General features: G+C 53.0%; 1 protein-coding gene across 1 annotated transcript in view; it reads right to left on the reverse strand.

The window, feature by feature from the left end:
* ADARB1 (adenosine deaminase RNA specific B1) overlaps positions 1-14,904 on the reverse strand; it is a 112,131-nt gene extending 97,227 nt beyond the window's left edge. Inside the window, exon 1 of the mRNA XM_040264948.1 lies at positions 14,779-14,904. The gene's annotated coding sequence lies outside the window, so the exon portion shown is untranslated. The remainder of the gene's footprint in view (positions 1-14,778) is intronic.
* Positions 14,905-16,488: the final 1,584 nt, after the last annotated feature.

Consider the following 16,488-nt stretch of genomic DNA (forward strand, 5'->3'; position numbering starts at 1 on the left):
CAGAACTGCTGCGGAAGACCACCAGCTCGTCCCCGGCTCCTCCTCGGACAACAGGCCACACACCATAAAGAACGTCACTTCACTAAACTTCAATTAGTCTACTGACCAAACCCTGTAAAAACACTGATCTTTCCTAATATAAAAGTCACCAGATGCAATTCTTTGCCTTTTCCTGGTGAGATTTTGATTAAAGTAGAAATTGCTGTATAAGTAGTTAAGGGAATGTCAACTAGCATCGAAGCAGGGAATTTCAAAACCGGAGCAGTGGAAGAAATTGGATTAATTTAGGGTTGATTTAAGATAACACCCGCGGCAAAGACAAGTGGATGTCTAAGGAGAAAACTCACAAGGATGATCAGATCAGAAAAACACACAACTGAAAGGCATATCAGAGCTTGGGCTCTATGAAGAAAGAGTAAACGCGTGCTCAGTTGCGCAGTTACGTCCAACTCTGCAGCCCCATGGACCATAGCCTGCCAGGCTCCCCGGTCCGTGAGATTCTCCAGGCAAGAATACTAGAGTGGGTTGCCGTGTCTTCCTCCAGGGGATCCTCCCGACCCAGGGATCGAACCCACATCTCCGTAGCTCCTGGAAGGCAGGCAGATTCTTTACCAACTGTGCCACTGGTGAAGCCCGCTATGAAGAAAGAGACCGAGTCTTTTATTCACTGCTATACCTGTGGCACCCAAATGCCTGACACAGGGGGATGTTCATAAAATGACCACTGAATGACTGAACAAATAAATGAAAGGAGAAGGCCCTAATTAATACTAAGGAAGATGAAAAGCTGCACGATTATAACCTGCTAGCAACCCCTCAGATTTGAAGAAAGTTACTATCAGAGAACCCTCACTGTTTTCTAGTAAAGTTAGTGCCACAATAGTAACCATGAGTCCAACGTTCAGTTCTTCAACAGAGCTCACTGTGACCCAATGTCTTAACTTTTCTACAAGAGGTGGCCGGTGGGAGAGAGGAGCTGTGAATGCAGCAAAGAATGCCAGGGCTCCAGACGGGGCAGGGACCCTGGGTGACTAAGGTTAGACCTAGGGCATGGGTGCCAGTGTGGATGGCCAGGAAGCACAGAGGATGTCTGAGATGGTCCCGTGAGCCACATGGGTGTGGCCATCAGTCAGCAGGCTGCCCACCAAACTTGGCAGCTGGGCCAGCTCCTACCAGCTCGAGAGAACTGTTATTATCTCAGGACCATCAGCCAATAGCTCGTCAGTATCCTGAAATAGATGATGGTGAGAAGATTTACGCCGCAGAAATTGGCAAATGCTACAAATCAGGGCTTTTTACACCAGCACCAACACCAAAAAAAACCATCTGTTGAACATCGATCAGCACAGCCCTGCAGGTACCTCACAGCATGCACACCATGTCTCAAAAGCACACAGGACAAGGGGGAGAGAAGAGACACATTCTAAAAGAGAGAAAACATTAAAACAAACAGCAAGTTAAATAGCAAATTAAATAAATTTAGTCAGGATACAATGGCATTTCTGAACACTGGGCAAAGGGCAGAGCAAGCAACAACTGAGGCAACTGGCTAGCCAACCAGAAAAAATATTAGATCCTGGCCTCAAACTGTACAGAAGCAGATTTCACGTGGATTAATAGGCTGTGTGGAAAACAACAGAAGACTCCTGGAAGAAGAACGACTCCTGAAACAGGAAAGTGTTCTTAGGCAGATTCAAAACCAAGTCATAAAGGAAACGGCTGACAAACCTGAACATTTAAAAATGTTAAATTTCTCTTTGGAAAAAATGGGCTTCCCTTGTGGCTCAGCTGGTAATGAATCCGCCTGCAATGCAGGGGACCTGGGTTCGATCTCTGGGTTGGGAAGATCCCCTGGGGAAGGGAAACTCTACCCACTCCAGTATTCTGATCTGGAGAATCCCATGGGGTCACAAAGAGTCGGACATGACTGAGCGACTTTCACTTCATTTTGGAAAAAATAATAAAATCAAAAGATCAAGAACTACCCAGGACAACCTTCCTGCTGCTGAGAAGTCCCTACCTGTGCCTCTGGAGGTCACTGCCTCTGGGTCACAAGGTCTCTGCCCACTGGGTCCAGGCTATCTCGATGTTCCCACTTTGGGAAGAGCCATGCCCCTCTGCTGAGGGTGCAGGTCACGCGTCTCCAGAATGCTCCATGCCTGGACCAGATGGACAGAACTTCTGGTAAGAAGGCATGAGAGCTTCTCGTTGAGATGACACTGACCCTCCCCTGGGACAGAGTTAGGACCACACACGCTGCCCCATCTCCTGAGGCCCCTCCAGGCCGAGACCCCCTCAACCACCCGGGCTCTCGTGATGTGGACACGTGAAGGGCCTGGCCTGGTGTTTTGGGGACGTCCTCTGTGGGGCGGGCCTGCACTGTGCCCATGCCCAAGCAGGAGGGAGGGCACGAGGGTGACCTGTCTTATCACGGGTGACACTGCCCAGATCATCGGGTGGGGTGGTGTCTTGCTGGCTCTCTCCACTCTAAAGTTACTGCTTTTCCCTTTTCAATAAATAAGTAACTTGGGAAACAGATACTTTGAGACGAGACAAATATCCTGTTTCTCCTCAAACTCTCACTTATTTAGCATCAGTCCTGAGCCCTGCCTAAAGTAATTATTACCCTGGTGTCTGCCTCTCGGTGATCCTGTGTCTTCACTCCTTCCCCGTTGCTTAGCTGTTCCCCTCTCCTTGCTTACTGACTGCTGCTTATGCGCACCAGCATGGAGTGATGGGCTTTACTTTATGGATTATGAGCCACACCATTGCCATGGAGGTCCTTGCTCAGACCCACCAGCTCTGCCCCACCCCCTCCATGTGGGCCGTTCCCTTCTGGGCTCCTCCTTGCTTCCTGCACCTAGGGCTTCCAGGCGCATCTTCTTGGAGGAGCCCTGCTTCTCTGCTTGGGAGAGCCCGACTGTCCTTGGGGGATTGGCCGAGGAGCTGAGTGGCCTGGGCTCTGACATTTATTCTCTCTGTGCACAATGACACCTGCTTTCAGCCCAGTGCCGACTCCTCCATCCCCTCCCGTTGTCCGCACCTTCCTCCCGGATCCCGTCCCTACCACACACTGGCTATCCCACCTTTGTGAACGCTGCACCACTAACCTGGCGCTGGGAGAGACAGAGGGACAGACCGTGTGCAGCCCTTTTTGTCTGTGGCCTTACAGAACCCAGAAAAGTTTGTTTTCCAAAATCCAGCTAATCCTAATCCTTCCCCACCCCCACTGTAGCTCCGTGACTGTCTGTCCTACATGGAGCTTTGGTTCTTTCTGTCTGTGTTCCATTCTGGGTCCCACACATCCTGACTGACACTCATTTATTTTGTCTTGGCGTCTGTGGTTCCCAGACTTGGGCTGTACTGAGAGGGTCGCTCAGAGAAGCCCCGGCCAGCCCTCTACCCTCCTGTGTCCCCTTCTCCATTCCACTGGCCGGGGCCCCACCCCGCTCACCCTGGCTTTCCTTTTCGGTGTCCCTTCCGCACGAAGGCACAGATACACGTTTGCTCACTTCAAGGGCGCTCACTGGCCACGCTCCAGTGCTTGGCCCAACTCCCTTCCTGTATGTTCTGGAAATCGCCTCAGATCAGAGACCGACACCTCCACATAGCTCATTACGGTGTGGTCACCTAGCACCCATCTGCCTGCCCCTGACCGCACAGTTAGGTCACTTCCATCTGCACTTCCATCTTATTAGCAGTGTGTCCTCGGGCTGAATTCCTAGAAGAGGACTGCAGGGTCAAAGCATGAAGCCCGTGGTGTCTGCAGGCGGGGTGTGGGTTTTAACCAACCTCACAGTTCCTGCTGGACAGCTTCTCTTGAGTGAAAGGAAAAGCCAGACAGACACTGGGAAGGGTTCCTCAGCCCCACACTCGGCCCCGAGGGCATCATCACATCACAGTACTTCATCACAGAAGTAACGGGTCCTCACTGCTCCGGACACTCAGTGCCCCTCGCAGGGACAGGCCTGAGTGTGCCTGGGGTCCCAAGAGCAGATGTGCCATCATCCTAACCCCACCTGAGTGCCAATTTCCACAGAAATGCAGCCGCTAACACTCAGAGCACACTGTTCACAGAAGCAAAAGGCAGAAAGCATCCAAACGCCCGTCCCTGGCGGAGGGTAATACAGGCGTGTGACCCTCATGCAGCAGAGTCCTAGTTGACAACTAAAAGGAACAAATCACTGATCCACCTACAGCACAGGCAAACCCCAAAAGAGTCACATGAGGCAAAAGAAGCCTGATTCAAAAGACTCCATGCTCCATGATTCTATTTACATGAAATGCTCAGAAAAGGCACATTTAGAGAAACAGAAAGCAGATCAGTGGTTGCCCACGGCTGGAGGTGGGAATAGGAATTAACCACAGACACAAGGGGCACTCTGGGGTGATGGCAACGTTTTAAAACTGGACTGTGGTACTACTTGCACAACTCAGAAATTCATGAAAATCACTGACTTGTCCACTTACCGAGGGTGAAGCTCACGCTAGCTTTTAAAGCAAAGAAAGCAAAGCTTCCCCAGGCCTGCCAGTCCCTGTACTTCTGCCCACGACCTCCAAGCACTTGAAGATGGACATGCAGGCCACAGGCTGACTGTGTGCACCATCTGTCCATCTGTATGGCTTCTCTCCCCCACCAGTGAGGCTGGGCAGGCTCCTGGGGTTTGTGCCCATGAATAGCACACACCGGCCACGCAGCACTTCCTTCCCCAGCTGCTTCCAGCAGAGCTCTGCCCCACAAGTCCTGAGCACCTTACCCAGCTATTCGGCTAGTCTGTGTGTAGCTCAAAGCCCTGGTGAACTGAAGGGAAAGCCCTGCTTTTCCTACAGTGAGGCTTTCGGAGAGAAATGCTGAAAGCCATTAAGCGCCTCCTTCCCAGCTGTGCTGCCCACGCCCAGGGCTAATAGCTCACGGAGAACTCGAGGGGTGCTGGCCGGGTCACACAGCACCTGCTTTTCCTGTGGAAATGTCATCAATACCCTTGGTTTCACCAGAGGGTAAAATTAAAGAGTACAAAGCGTCACCGTGAAAACCTGAAAACCCAATCCTCACCCAATTTAATTCAACAACTAATACAGTCTCATCCCCAGAGACTGAGAAAATAGAGACAGGGCTCATCCGGACTCCCCAGCACTCCAGTATCCTTGCCTGGAGAATCCCGTGGACAGACCAGCCTGGAGAACTATGGGCCATGGTGTCACACAGAGTCAGAAGTGACGGAGTACAATGTAGTCTCGTCCCCAGAGACTGAAAAAACAAGAGACGGGGTCATGGGGATGTCCCAGAGACCGGTGTTTCCTCGGCGAGTCAGAACCCAGGACTCTGCCCTAGTCCTGTGCCCTGAACCCCTCCTGGCCCTCCTTCAGGAAAGCTGCAGGTCCAGGAGGTGACAGGACGCCTGATGCCGAGCCCAGGCTCTCATGCATCCATAGTCGCTGGGCGACTGGCACCCCGTGCTATCCTCACGGGGCTGTTCTTGACAAACACTTGTTGACAGCTGACTGAAGGACCCTCAGAGTACTCAGAATTTGTCATCTGACTCCCAGTACAACAGCTTTCTAGGAACAGCGTGACCGTGGACATCACCAGCTCAACCACCCCTTTACACTGAAGGACCTGCGGAGAGACGGAGGAGCAGCCCACCACGTGGGAGTGGGGCTGGACCAAGTGCCAGCGCCCATTCCGGGACCCCCACCACTGGCCCCCCTGCCAAACAGCTCTTACACGACGCTCCTTCCAACCTTTAAACCCTTTGAGCCTCCACCATGAATCTACTTCATTTTATTTGGCTGCGTTTCTGAAATCTCCCAGAATTATTCAAAGTATCCTCACTTTCATCAGGATGTAGTTAGGAATATCACTTCTCTACAACAGATACTCTTAGTTCTTATGAGGATGCATTTCAATCCATCACCTGAAAGGGGTTAGCAGAACAGAGCTATTTTTTCTTAAGTTGAGAACTCCATGTTTTCAACAGATTAACTGCTATATTGCACTTGATAGTTTCAGAACAAGTTTGAATGTTTTGTAAATGTTTCTGTTCTACAAAGAAAAGCACAGAAATCTGGAGATAACACAGACATATGGGCCGTAAATATATGACTGATTCACCAAGTACAATGGGAGCCGTTGGGGGGAGGGGTGCAGCTGGGGGTGAAGTATGCTCGGGGGGAAAAAAATATATTTTCAGAGGCAGACAGCCTCGCTTCGGATTCTACTACCTACACTGCAAGTAAGAAAAACTTATTCATTCATTCAACAAACATTGGTAAGTGCCTCTATCTGCCAGGCACTGTTCTGGGCCCTTAGGATAAAGACAGAATTAAGATCCCTGCCTTCCTGAGGCCTCCACTCTGCCAGGCAGGCTGGTAAAAGGAGGGGGGGTGCAGATGACAGAACAGACTGAAGGGCCCACAGCAGGGGGGAGGGGGAGGGAAGGGCATGGAGGAGAGAAGCCATGGGACAGCTGGAGGGGGTGGCCAGAGGGGAGGGCAGGAGAGGAGGCCTGAGATGGGGGCAGGTACAGGGCTCTACTGCAGGCTTGAATCTGGCTGCTGGTCAAGAATGGCCAGGGAGAGGGGAGGAGTGGGGAGGGCAGGGGGGAATGGAGGGGAGGCTGTAAGGTAGCTACTCAGGTGAGTCAGGTAAGAGGGGACAACCACGGTTCCACAGAACAGGAATCTTCTGAGATTACCATCAGGAGTAAACAAGATTAAACTGGTTCCACCACACCTGACACACAGCAGGAACTTAATAAATATCAGCTAAATATTATTAGGGCTTCCCTGATAGCTCCCTTGGTAAAGCATCTGCCTGCAATGCGGGAGACTTGGGTTCGATTCCTGGGTCGGAAGGTCCCCTGGAGAAGGAAATGGCAATCCACTCCAATTAAGTTATTAATAAAAATAAAATTAAATTATTCCGCTTTCCTAGGAAGTTACTGAGCCTCTTCTGCCAGTTCCCGATTGGAAAAATAGGCGCAATGAAACATCTACCGTGAGGAATGGCAAAGTCCTGCCCCACAGAAGTATAAGCACACACACACCTGCCTTTCACAAACAATGCGTGTTATGTCTACAGATCATACCTAAGTATGTACAAATAAATACTCTGCACACCTCACAGCAGGGGGAAGTGAGGTACAGACTCAAGCCGAACCCACCATAAGCTGACGTCCATGACTGAGATTCCCCACCTCAGACCCTCTGGCCTCAGCGGCATCGGATCCACAGCTCCAAGAACCCTTCTTAACCCTCCTGGACCCTGCCTCCCAGGTCCCTGCGTCAGGAAACCCTGCTGACTCTGCAGACACCTCTGTCCCTCCTCCCCAGCGGCCCCACACGGCTCCAGCCAGGTCTGTCCTCCGCCACAGCCTCCTGTCCTGCTCCAGGGCCCCTCGCCCCTCTCTGCAGACCCTTCCCAGGCCCAGGAGAGCCCCCACGGCTGGCATCCCCACACACACCCCGATGGAGGCTGCCGGCCTCCCTCAGTCACTCTGAAAAGTGGCCTCCACGTTGGGGCAGGGTGTCTGCCTCCCACCTCCACGTGGCTGGGTCGTCCCACAGGAAGGCTGGCTCCCAGAGGCAGAGAGTGTCCCCCTCCACGAGTCTGGCCGGAGAAGGTCCCCAGCCAAACCTCCACATCCACAGAGGGCAGGGGGACACGACCAGCTCCCCCTCGGCTACCCCACGGCCTGAGGACAAGGGGTCAGGGGGCCTCGTGTGTTTCATCCTATTGACTGAACCACTGAGAAGGCTGACATTTCAGAACTCCAAACCTAAAAACCCCAAATAACCACACACAGTACAAATCAACACGCAGGGAAGATGTTCTACCATTTCACCAGGCAACTGGAAGTGAACGCTGCTGCCTCAGGGGAGCTTCAGCCCACAGGGCCCAGAGCAACAGCGCCAGCCTCCAGGCAGCGGGGGCAGCTGGCTCCGACGCACCTCCCTGGAGAACTTTCAGACAAATAAGGGGCAAACCAGAAGCCAAGTCTGGTTAGTCCTTTGCGCAAGACTGGATTTGGTGAATAAAGGTGCCAACTTCTAGTTGAATTAATGATACTTCTAGAGACAAGTGAATATTTTTAATAAAGAAAAATGCCATTTCCACATGTATCTTTCTGTAAGGATGCCCCAAGGTATGTTTAGCACCACAAGCTAATAAGAAACTAGATCCTAAGTTCTACAGCATAGTTCCCAAGGTTCCTGGACTGAGCACAAAATTATATTTTATTTTATGCCGTCCTTTCAAAGGGGCAGTGTGTCTCTTAGCAATATTCTCGGAGACTCCCACGCATAGAAGTCCGGCCTCGCTCTGGGCGGGGGTGGGAGGCGGGTGGGGGCGGTGGGGGGCTGTACCGCCCTGCTGCTCCACCCTGGCCGCTTCCCCTCTGCTAGAAATCTGTCCTATCAGCCCCAGGACACACAACAATCACTCTACCTGAAAATTAACAATAATAGCTCCCTTGAGCCCACAACCCTCCAGTCACTGTCCCATTACTCTGGCCCCTCCTGGGGGTCCTCCACACCTGACGCTCTCCACCCACCACAGGCCACGGCCTCTTATTAAACCCCAGACCCTCCTCCTCTGTGGACCCAAAGCCCCCAGGCTCAGTCCTCACCCTCCTGTCTACACACAGGGCCCAGCCTATAGTCTCAAACACCAGCAACATACAAATGACCCCCAGCCTCTCCTTGAACCCAACCCTAAATTTCTGCCCAGACCCACACACCTCCACTCAATGACTGATCACAAAGATAACAAGAAGAGTAAACCCTTCTAAATTCTGTCAGTGAAATACTGTTTCGGGTCCTTTACATCAGCTTGGCTATCAACCCACGGGCCATGGAGGACCAGGTGTTGCCATTCCTCCTAATCCACGGGAGAGGAAACTGCAGCACTGGACGGCGGCAGAGGGAGCAGAGGCTGACACAGCCAGTGGGCCAGGGTCAGAGGCCCGCCCGAGTCTCAGAGCTCCGCTGGCTGGCTGCTCTGCCGGCCAGCACCTGAGGGCGTTTCTGGGCTGTTCCACCTCAGAGTCTGCCAGTAATCCCCACCAGCAAATACGCCAGGGCACACTGTCTCGACTTTGAGGTGGGGTGGGGGCTGAGCAGTCACTCAAGCCCAGCAGTTCCTAGCGGAGGCATGGCTGAAGGAGCTCCCTATCCTGTCAACGGGTCAGTCCACAAATCATTCAAGGACCGGAAACCTCTCCTTAACACCTGCTCGTAGGACAGAAAGCACCCAGACTCCCGAAGCTTGGACGCGCCCCAGAGACAGCAGTGGTACAGTCGAGAAAGACTCCGTTCCGGCAATAGATGGTGACGGCACAGCACACCCAACCACGGCGCCGACTTGGAGGAACTAAATTCTAAAGGTGAAACACAATTTTATAATTACTTTATTTCACTTTCATTTTCCTTCTACATCAAAGTGAGACTGGCATGGTTTTAAAAGTCTGTTCGTAAAGTCTGAAAGCTATTTCAGTGGGTATAAGTGAGTACACGCACACAAGTGACGGGAAAGCACTGTGTCGCAGGCAAATGGGCAGCATTTTCTGATTCAGTACAAAATGATGCCGAAATCGGCGACCTCCGCACCTCTGCCTTGGTGCCAGGCCCCAGCAGGTGACCATGGCCGGGCTGCCCCCCTCCAGCCCCGGGCGGGGACGGGGGAGTCCGCCCTTGGCCCCTGATCTGTGCTCTCCCTGCACCGAGCTTTACGCACACGTAATGTGGGAGACGGGAGAAGGCGATGGCAACCCACTCCAGTATTCTTGCCTGGAAAATCCCATGGACAGAGGAGCCTGGTAGGCTGCAGTCCATGGCGTCACGAAGAGTCAGACACGACTGAAGCAACTTAGCAGCAGCAGCAGCAATGTGGGAGACTCAGAGTACTGCGTGCCTTACAGATGATCACAAGAATTTAATTAATATATGTGAAGCACTTAAATGGCCTGGCACACCACAAGCTCCCAATAAACACTGCTGTATAACGGGCAGAGCAATTCTTCTCAAAGAGAGAGCAGATCGTGTCATCTGTTGTCCAAAACTGTGACGCCAACGAGGACGGCAAGCAGGCAGGCCGGCAGCCCCAGTAAGGCTGAGACTACCGTCTAAATTCCACACCCCAAGCCAGGTTCCGCAAGCCACAGCCAGCTGCCAGACTCTGGGCTCACTTCCTGCCACCCTCCCTCCCTCCCCCCCTCCCTCCCTCCAGGCCACACTGGGCTCCTGGCTATTATCAGCACAGGACAGGAAGCTGGGACATGGGGCCAACCTGTGAGTCCAGAACCCCCTTCGCCAGTGCCCAGCCAGGCGGCGCCCAGCTCCCTCCACCATGAGCTCTCCCCACAGCTCTCCTGGCCTACTAGCCCCATCCCCATCCCAGCACTGCACTCAGGACTTTGTAAATTTTATATTGGAATATAGTTGATTTACAAAGATATGTTAATATCAGATGTACAGCAAAGTGATTCACTCATACATATGCATACATCTATTCTTTTTCAGATTCTTTTCTCATATAGGTGATTACAGAACATTGAGTCGAGTTCCCTGTGCCCTACAGTAAGTAGGCCCTTGTTGGTTATCTATCTTATATACAGCAGCGTGTGTATGTTAATTCCAAACTGCTAATCTATCCCTCCCTCTACTTTTCCCCTTTAGTAACCAACCATAGTTTTGTTTTCTACGTCTGGCCACCTATTTCTGTTTTGTAAATAAGTTCGTTCGTATCTCTCTTTTTAACTACACATATAAGGGATACCATATGATATTTGTTTTTCTCTGCCTGACAATTCACTTGATACGATAATCTCTAAGTCCACCCACGTTGCTGCAGATGACGTTATTTGGTTCTTTTTGATGGCTGAGCAACATTCCCTTGTATCCGTGTGCCACATCTCTCCATCCGTTCCTCTGTCCGTGGACACTCAGGCTGCTCCCAGGTCTTGGTCGCTGTAAATTATGCCGCAGTGAACACTGGAGCGCATGGATCGTTTCGAATTATGGTTTTCTCTGGCCAGCACTGGGAGCTGGGGTTTATGATCCTTGTCTCCTCCAGAATGTGGACCCCTGAGGGGAGGAACTACCCTGCTGTGTTTACTCCCCTCTCTCCAGCACCTAGAACAGGACCTGGCACATGGTAAATACTTGTGGGATGAGCATGGGAATGAAACGAAACTGCCCTCCATGCAGAGTATCACTGCGCTCTCCGAAAGAATACCAGGCCCCTCTCAGCTACTTCCCCCAAATCCACCACAAAGACAAACTGAAAACCAAACTCATTTTTTGGTACACTCCTAGAACACAACACACACATACAGGAGAGCAGCTGGCAGTACCAATCAGACCACCAAGAATACAGCAAAGCCAGGTGAACACCTCTGTCCACAATCCAAACAAAACGTAACCTTGGAAAGAAAAGTCACTCTCGGAACAAGAAAATCTTAATGACTTCAACTTACAATTTTTAAATGAAATTCTGTTTGTCTTTCCTACCTCACATATTATGAACATACTTTTTAAAGGTTTTTTCTTTTTTTTTTTTTCTTTCAACAGCAGCATTACCAGGGGCGCTAGTGGTAAAGAACTTGCCTGCCAATGCAGGAGACATAAGAGATGCAGGTTCCAGCAAGATCCGCTGGAGGAGGGCATGGTAACCCACTCCGGTATCCTTGCCTGGAGAATCCCATGGACATGAGAGCCTGGTAGGCTACAGTCCATGGGGTCACAAAGAGTCAAACATGACTGAAGTGACTTAGCACACGCAGGCATTTCTATCAGACCAAATTTCAGATTCGGAAATTTGTGTTTAGAAAACTGACACAAAAAACCATCAAGTTTTCCAATAAAATCTGACCTCTCTAAGCTCTTCAGTTTCATTCTAAGATTGACTTTTTTTTTTTTTTGCTCCACTGCTTGTATAGCAGGATCTTAGTTCCCTGACCAGGGATCAAACTCAGGGCCTCAGCAGTGGGAACGCCAAGTCCTAACCACTGACACCTCCAGGGAATTCCTCCAACAATTTTTCTTACACAAGTTTTTTATAGGCTGGATAACTTCACCTATTAATCTCGAAAATGTACTTTCTAACTATCTCCAACCTAAATATTTAAATAAATTCCTTGGTGCTAAGTACTTACATAGCTCATCACAGCATTCAAGGGAATACAAACCAGCTCTTAAATAAACCTTACGGCTAAGGAATTTTGACAATTAATAAAAAATGATTAGTGGATTTTGTTTGCACACTAATATATAAAAAAAATTCACTGCAGTACTTTCAGCAGATATGAAAAATTATACTAAAACATACACATAATCATGTATATCTTGACTACTGCTGGGACAATCCACAGGCAAATGACCACAGCAGTGGCAGGGACCCAAGTGGCTGGGCGTGGAGAGGAATGGGGTTTTCTCATGTGTTTATAGCTTCGTGCACATGCATCCTCTACTTTCACAGCCATAAATAAAAACTTCAATGGTATACGTGTTAAAATTTTATGACTAAAAGCATAGATGTAATTTTTAAAATGCAATACTATAACACTGTTTAGTAAAACAAACTGCCAGCTTTCAAGCTTTTTTGACCTCTGCCTAATTTGTTCAGCACTGCATCGAAGGATCCTGAAACAGTGAGCAGCACGACACAGATAAGTACCTGCCAAGTGAATCAGTCTGCTTCATTCGTTCACCAGATAAATATAAATTTAAAGAATGTTCCTACTCCAATCTAAAAGCGGTTGAGATGCTTTTACAACCTGTAAATGTACGGAGGACAGGATCCGCCTACAAGCTGAGAAGTTTCTTGAGGAAGCTGTTACTAGCGCACTGTCCGTCCTTCACCTCCCAGGTCAGACCTGACCTCGTGAGCATGCTGCATCTCCACAGCCATGTGTCATCACTTTCTCAGAGCTGGACCAGGTTTCTTTTCGCCACTGCCCCCTACAGAAAGGCCTCTTTCCCCCCCCCCCCTTCCACTTACAGCTTCAATTTCTGTTGAAGATGTCCCTGAATACATTCAGTCTCAGGAACGTTCAGACATCACTCAGAGATAAGGCTCTCCCTGCAAAGCAGGGGTCAGTCCTTGCCTCCACCCCAGCAGGGCAGGCTAACCACCCAGCTCAGCTGCTCTCAGCCAATACTTTACAGGCCCTGCTCTGGGTGGTCTGGGGAGGGGACCCTGTCCCTGGAGGGACCCTGCAGGGAGGGAAGCGACTTCTCACACCCAGGAGGAAGGGTACCAGCCAACCTTCGCATTTTCCTTTTCCCTTTCCCCTCAGGGAAACCCTCAGCAAGTAGGTAAAGGAATCTCAGCCTCAGAGAAACCGTGGTATCAAAAGACACTGCTGGAACTGCTCCTAACACATCCCAGGTTTTGGAAAATGTAGCTCTAGGTGGCACCTTTTGAAGGAGTAAAACATACAGTAAATTTAGGAGAGATTAAAGAGAGGTAAATAAATATTTCTATTCTCAAAACTTAACTGATCATCATCTCAATTAGGGCACTAAGAGTAGAAAAGTAAGTCTGACAACCAAGCCAGTTTTCCTTATATTTAGAGGGCTGAATGCTAACCACTATTGCTTGTGTAGCGGAAAAAAATAAATAAATAAACGCCTTTATCATTAGTAACAGCCCAAACCTGCTGGCTAAAAATATAAACTGCGAACCAAACCCGGCGCTGTGGGTCTCGCATATATAAATCGGTATTAGAACACATTTCAGGTTCTCCAGTCTGTATACTATTGGAGAAGGAAATGACAACCCACTCCAGTGTTCTTGCCTGGAGAATCCCAGGGACGGCAGAGACTGGTGGGCTGCCGTCTATGGGGTCGCACAGAGTCGGACACGACTGAAGCGACTTAGCAGCAGCAGCAGCAGTCTGTATACTGGGACTCCCACCCGCTGTAGCGTCCACAGCCCATCTTGACACCTTCCCCCAGACCCGTTCACAGCTCGGTGATTTTCCTACTGCAGATCTGAGCACGACAGAATTCACCTCGAGCCCCCAATCGCCTCAGACGCCCGGCACCAGCGGGAACTTCCCCGCCCCGCGACGCCCGCGGCGAAAAGCATCCCACGCGGACACTGCGCCCTAGAGAGGGGACGCGGGCCGCCCTGGCGCAGCCTCCCCTCCCCGGGGACGCAGCCTCCCTTCCCCGGGGGCGCAGCCTCCCCCGGGGGTGCCTCTCCCCTCTGCGCAGCGCAGGGCACCCCGCGCGGACACGGAGCTCTCCCGAAGGGGACCCGGGGGCCGTCCCGGGCGCAGCCTGGTCCCGGGAGCAGCCTTCCTTCCCTAGGGCGCAGCGCATCCGGAACAGAAACGGCACCCCCGGGGAGGGGACAGCGTTGTCCCCGGGGGCGCAGGCTCCCCTCCATCCCGGGTTCGGTGTACACGCGCCGGGGCGCAGCTTCACTCTGGGAACGCAGCCTCCCTCCATCCCGCGGCGCGGCGCGGCGCAGCGCAGCGCATCCCGCGCTTATGCGGCGCCCGGGGAGGAGACGCGGGGCCGTCCTAGGCGAAGCCTCCCCTCGCGGGCGGCCGCGACCCCTCCGGACAGGGCTCGGGGCAGCACGGGTCCCGCTGGAGCCGCACGCCAGGCGCGGCCTCACCACCTGCCCGGCGGCGCTTACATAAACGCGGCCGCGGCGCTGCCCAGCGCTGCCCGGCAGCGTGGTCGGGCCGTGGTGTCCGCCCGCGGTGTCCGAGCCCCGCTGTCCCCCCCAGACCCCGCCGCCCCGCCGCCCCCGCCAGCGCGCCTCACCTCAGCCGCGGGCCGCTCAGCTCCGCGCAGCTCAACGACTGGGCTCCGACAGCGAGTCTGCGGGACTCCGCTCGGGCGCCGGGGGCTGCGGCGCGCTGGCCGTGGCCTGGCGCGGCCCCGAGCGCGCCCCCGAGCGCGCCCCCGAGCGCGGCCAGACCGGCCGCCGCCTCAGCCGTCGCCTCAGCCTCCGCCCTCCGCCCACAGCATCGGCTCCGCCCTCCCGCCGCCCCCGCCGCCGGCCGCGCGCACGCCGGGGAGCGACGCCACGACGCAGGAGGGCGCGCGCACGCATGCCGCGCCGAACCTTGCCGGTAGTACGCGGAGGACCGAGGGGACGCGGCGCCAGGGTGGGGCTGGGCTCCGGGGACCCAGGTGGGACGGGAGAAGCGGGAAACCCGGCGGGGCCCGCACCACGAGACCCCCTCCCTGAAGCACGAAGCCATGGACGAAGCGAGCCGGTCCACACAGTCCCCGCGCGGGAGGGCGCGCCGGGAGCGGGACGCGAAGGTGCATTCGGCATGTGCGGGGTCAGGTCGGGACGAGTTGGGAGGAGGAGGAGGTGGGGTCGGCCCCAGGGGCGCCCTGGGTGCGAGCAAAAGCGAGTCCAGGTGAGCGGTTGGAGGGGGTGGTCGGTGGGTTTGCCGTGAGGCAGTGAAGCTTGCGCCGGGCAGTGCGCGGACTCGTCTGTATCCACTGGCTCCTGCACACCTGCACCAAGAACGTTTGCACACCGACGGGAAGCATTTGTAGAAGTGCCACGTCCCAGAGCGGAATAAGCAACGCGAAACAGCAGGTCTACTAACATAAAATAGTTGGGTAGGGAAAACTAGTTTTGAATGCACTTGAGCCACTGGTGGTCCGCCAGGGCAGCTGGGCAAGCCTGGGGCCTCGACCTGCGCAAGGCCGGTGACCGTAAAACTCCGAGGTCGAGTGCCACTGCCGCCCTCCTCAGCTGTGGGGCCAAGAGGTCTCTCGGGACCTCTGCCAGTTTTCTCCTGTTAAAATGGGGGAGAAAAGTCAAATGTGGGGGAAGAGGCTACTGCAGCGCTCCATGATGGTTCCCTCTTGCAGCTATTCCTGGTCATCAGACAGAACTGAGCTTCCCTGAGACTCAGTAGCTTGGAGCATAATTTAACCACAGGGGAAAGTGCAGCAGCCGGCCAGTTATCTGTTTCAGGTTGCTATCTGATGGAAAGAAAAACCTGCCTTCGGGGCCAGCCAGCCACCCACCAGGCAAGCCCAACGCCCTCCTGAGGGCTAAGTGCCAGCACAGGGTTCAAAGGGGTGCTTGTGAGGGCTTGGAGAAGTCAAGACTCATGTAATTCCTCCTAGGAGTTCATCCTTAATGAACAAAAACCACCTGAAAACTAAGTGACTTGAAGCATTCCTTTATTTCCTCATGATGCTGAGGGCCAGCAGGGGGGACAGCTCATCTCTGCTTCTTGGGGTGCAGCCCATATTAGCTGGGACTCCCATGGGCCATTCCCCTCCCATGGTTGGTGGGCGGGGACCCCCTGTGGCCCCGGCTATTGCTTGCACTGGCATGACTCGGTCACCAGCAAGAGAAATGGCCAGCAGAGCTCCGTCAGAGGGCTTCTCAGCCCCTGCACAGTGTTTACTAACATCCTCTTGGCGGAAGTCAGGCAAAGGGCCCAGCCCGAGCCCGTATGCAGGGGGGATGCATGTACCCTGGAGGCCGTGGCCTCCTAC

Source organism: Oryx dammah, unplaced genomic scaffold, assembly GCF_014754425.2.
Source record: "Oryx dammah isolate SB20612 unplaced genomic scaffold, SCBI_Odam_1.1 HiC_scaffold_2, whole genome shotgun sequence".
NCBI lineage: Eukaryota > Metazoa > Chordata > Mammalia > Artiodactyla > Bovidae > Oryx > Oryx dammah.